The following is a 5350-nucleotide window of genomic DNA, read 5'->3' on the forward strand; positions in this document are numbered from 1 at the left end:
GGCTGTTCTACCCACGTATGACAAAAAATGCGGTAGTCGCCAAACACCCTGTATATATAAAGTTTATAAGCGCAACGAATAGTTGTTAGTATTTTATCATTACATATACCCATTGTTATATAGACCTTAAGTAAACTTGAATTAATAATCTAAAATGCTTATTGTAAAATTTAGAGTTAGCAACAAATTAGAATATTTTTAAAATGACATAAATCAACTTCCATTTATTTTAGAATTATAAGACCTCGTACTGACCCCCACCCCGTGTCAGAGATCGCATATGGTCCGATCCCGAGTTATAAGGATTAAGTTCCTCTAAATTCGGACCAACGTTGGCACTGCTCGTTGGAAACAGGAGTCATAACGTCTCTTCAGAACGTTGACTCATATTCCAGAGCAGTAAAAGGTGCGTTCGACTCGCTTCATCCCTTTCCCGCGGATACATGAGAGACATAGCGTCTGCTCTAACGTCCTTCCATGCTTCTTCCTTCTTATCCTTTTTTTTCTCTAAACCTATTCACGCACATTATCGGAGCTTAGACGTAACACGACAGAAATATTTTATAAATTACGGAATTTATTGTTATAACAGACCATAGAAACAAGGCAGACTTAATGCCATGTAAAAAAAAATGGATACAATCCATCCAATTATTATTCGAATTATCCAGTTATGCAGCCGTTGGTATTCCTTTGGCGCATCGAGTGCTTCCAATGTGTTGTCTACTATGGAAAGCAAGCACATTTTCAATTCCTAAAAAAAATCATATTAATCGATTGTGTTATAAAAAAAATTGTTATGACTTTATATTTGAATAAAAATTGTTATTCAAAATTGTTAAGGGAGGGTGGGGGAGGGGCATTGACAGATTTATGCATTTTTAGATAGACTTTTGAATTGACGGGTTTCTGAAACATCATGTGCCTAACGAATGAGTAACAAAAAAAGGGGACAGTTTAATTATTTTACTATCATTCTCGTATCTTTACATCCTTATTACTTATTATTAAATTTACGCGTTGCAAGCGAAATTTTTTTAAGGTCAGATACGAAAAGATAGACTATTTAAATTATCATTAATATTACATTGAAAAAGTACTATGTAAATATTTAATTCATAAAACATTTTATTTAAAATTATATCAGCAAAAAAAATAATACAATATACCTATAGGCATAATATTTTACAATAAAATATCTAATTTACACTATCTATTTGTGATAAACTTATACATCATTTGTTTCTTTAACAATTTCTTTACTTTCCGAACTTTCAAATGGCAAAGAGTTGAAAAACTTCATTCAACAGAAGAGATACTTATTGGCAGACATAGTAATATTTTATGTAGTCTTGCTATTAGTGACTTTCGCATAACGCTGCACAACGCGGTATTAACAATAGAGCAGTAAGTCGCAAGAACATATGGAAGTTTCTTAAATTGAAACATATTTTTGGAACATCAAAGTTGTGATTAAGCGCATTTAAAAAATATTTAAAAAATGTGTAACATTTCATTACAAAATATTTTTAAGGAGACTCCAAGAGGAGGGGAGAAAAGCCCCCATGGCCGCCTCTCCCTCACCCGTGTGGATCCGCCAGTGGTTATTGCGATTTGCATATCTAATGTTGTAGATAAAGAGTTATTGAAATTTGATTAGTATTTGAAACATTAAGATTTAAAGAAGCTGTGTTAAAAGTTAATTTAGGAAAGTAATATAAATATAAATATTAATGTTGCCAAACATATTTCATCTACAATAAATAATATTATAAACATTAAACTTGATCTGTTCAAAAACATTTTATAAATTTGTATTTGCTTATAATTGTGAGATCGAGACTTCTTTAATATACTTTAAAGAAAATAATTAAACAAAAGTTAAAGAATTTTAATAAATCAAATAATATTGGAAACTAATAGACTAGTATATTTTAAAATGTTGACCTTAAAATGAAAGTAACTAACAAGTATCAATGTAATCACGTTGATCATTATTATGATATATATCCAATAGGTCACCTTCTGCCATTCATAATCGATAATGTACTCACAATAATAGCAATACGTAAAAAAGCTCCATGTGGTCAAAATATACAGGCAAGAGAGGAACGGCCTTGGCTGTCCAAGAGGATATTCAAACAAGCCCAAACTGTAGAACGGGCCAATGATTAATAACGGTGCTAGCGCTGTCTGTAGCGTGTTCATCATAGTTTTCGAACAGTTGGCTAATAATTTAAATTAATTCTTGTCGCACGAGACACAAACGCGTTTAATACTCTTCATAAGAATTTCAAAACTAGTTTGTTTCTACAGCTCCTCTAGGAACCTTGTGAAAATTATACTGTAAGGTACGTATATTGAAGGATGAAGTATGTACAGGGTGTTGCAGATACATACTAGGCAGTACGACGGGTTGCGTGGTAAACTTTGCATGGGCAGACGCGGTTTTATAGACAATGACAGTGACTTCATAATATAAACTTTATAATATAAAGTCACTGTCATTGTATAATGTATAAAGTCACTGTCATTGTCTATTAAACCACGCTTGGCCATGCAAAGTTTGCCGCAACCCGTCGTACTGCTTAGTATGTATCTGCAACACCCTGTACATATTAACAAGTATTGAGCGACCAAATAAAACATATATGCAGATGATCTAGATTAGATTATTTTATTCTCGTGGAATTTTTATTCATATGTATGTATTATTACAGGGCATAAACAAATATAAACGTAACTATCTTTGCATATTATATACATTTTTATTCTAGATGTTCAAAGATACATAATAGCCTAATAGCAACGTGGAAGAAGACAAGATGTAACAATTTCAAGGATGCAGTAATCAATTTGTTCAACCCAAAAAATGCTAGTCATTCATATGCTAGCATTTGATTGGCTAGCATATGAATGACTAGCATTTTATTGACTGGTCATGACATAAAAAGAACATGTGCAATGCGCATTATGCGCACTATTACACATTATCTCTTTTCATTATGCATAATAGATGCTTTTTATTTACGACACTTTTGATGAACATGTATTGATGAGTTGAAGCTGATAACTTCAATGAATGCTTTATAAGTATGTAGAAGTTAATGCACACGTAATATAACGTTTTTCGTAAATAAAACGTGCATACAATTATTTTTATAATAATAATATAATTTATTAATATAAAGCTGTAACACTAGATACTTAGTTTTTATTATGTTCTTAATATATTTTTATGTACATTTAATTATAGATACGTATATATTAAATATACAGGGTGTCCCATTTTAAATGATCCAGCCAAATATCTCGAAAACTAAACCCAGTAGACAAAAATGTTTCAGACAAAAAGAGGAAGCACACACTGTTACCAATTACAACGTTCGGATAACTTTCAACTCATACTAAGCGAATTTTATTATATTAAACAACTGTGAGTTTTATTATATTATTGCTTGCGATTGAGAGCGAATTGTAATTTTTATATATTTTAACTTTGTATAATGTTTTTACCGTTCTATTTTTGTATATTAACATTGATAATGATTCAACAGGGATCGAAACGTTTGTTTGTGTTCTATTGTTTATTGCCGGCAAATTAAAGTTTTATATTCTAACTAAATGACATATTTATCCCGTTATTTTTTAAAAAATTTCTATTTCTAACGACTAACTCTTAGGCTCGTAGCCCTTTTTCTTTAATTTTTTTAATAATCCGGCATTTTGCGTACATTAAGTTACAAAATGATAAGAGCGGATAGATTTATTATCCTGGTTGATATTGGACGACTAAGACAAATTTACGCATTTACGGATCATTCTTTGCCATCAGCCATTATGGATCAATCCCGGTTGGATGGACCGATTAAGATAGAAAATATTGCGTGAGTATAAAGTTCAGCGCTCGGAATCAGTTGCCCTTTTCGGACAGATTTCTGAGGAGACGCCTACTGTCCCCCCACTACCGCTCCAGACTCTACGCCCGATCCGCCGATCGCGCGTGTAACGTTGAGCCTCAGGAGCGTCCGTGACAAATACATTAGGCCCGTATCTTCCATGAAATTTTTAATTATTTAGCAAAACTTTTTTTGCTAAATAATTGAAAATTATTACATTTACAAATAATAACTTGGGAGGCACCCAGTTGGACACGGCTCAATTGGACACGAGCCACTCACAGCGCTTGAGACTACAAAACTCCTAAGCACCGGTCGCTGTGATTGGTGGTGTCCAATCGAGCCGCGATCAATCGGGATCACCCCGTGATAATCATAGCACATACAACCATTTACTTTATTAGGAACCCAATTTCTTATAATTCATAAAGAAATAAATAACATCATTTTTAGAAACATTAATATTTATTCCCTAAAATTTAGATAATATTTATTCTTTTTCACTGTTATAACTTAACTAGTACTTAACGAAAAGTAACTTAATTAGTGTTTTGGAAAGCTCTTGAGATGATCTGTAAGAATGTGCAATGAGAAATAAGGAGTTCCATTTAAAAAATTAAAGGTGACCTTCACGTGACCTTCAGAGGACTATCCAAGGTCAAATCGATGGCACCATCTTATGTCCCCCTCCGAGTCAAACAACTTTTGTCTGAAACATTTTTGTCTACTGGGTTTAGTTTTCGAGATATTTGGCTGGATCATTTAAAATGGGACACCCTGTATATTGTGACGCGACGTTTTCCGTCACAAGGGTCATACGACCCGACCAGGAAAGAACGACTTTGGCATCCTGTATCCTTCTGAATTAAAGAGACGGGCATCTGGTGCCTGTGCATCCTTTTTGAAATTTTTCGCGTCTATTTTCGTATTTGCGCCTATTTTATATTTTCGTGCCTATTTTCGTCTTTTTCCGTGCGTTATTAATTATTATTGAATTTAAAACGGTAAAGCGGCTAGGCATGCTGCTTATCGAGCAATTTAATAGGATTGGTTGAATCTATAAATAACAACCAATTATGCTCATTTGTTTGGCGAGCAAGCTAGCCGCTTTGTCAACTTGAACGCGCCAAATGTAGGAGAGACCGGGGACAAAAGTAACATTTTGACTTTGAAGTGTTATAACAGTTAAAATATAATATTTTATATAATAAATTTAAATGCATTATTTTATAATATTTAAAAAAAGTATATATCTTTAGATGTAGAATTTATTTAGCCACAAAATTTTCTTTGATTCAATTTTTCAATGTAACTAGAAAAAATTTCTGTTTGTTTAAAGACTATGAGAAATTTTGTTACAACCATCCCAATCCCTGGGACGATTGTAACAGTAGAGAGGGACAATTGTACCACACTATTTATAAATAAAATAATGATTATTTTATTGGCTT

Source organism: Trachymyrmex cornetzi, unplaced genomic scaffold (assembly GCF_001594075.2).
Source record: "Trachymyrmex cornetzi isolate Tcor2-1 unplaced genomic scaffold, Tcor1.1 scaffold1137, whole genome shotgun sequence".
Taxonomy (NCBI): domain Eukaryota; kingdom Metazoa; phylum Arthropoda; class Insecta; order Hymenoptera; family Formicidae; genus Trachymyrmex; species Trachymyrmex cornetzi.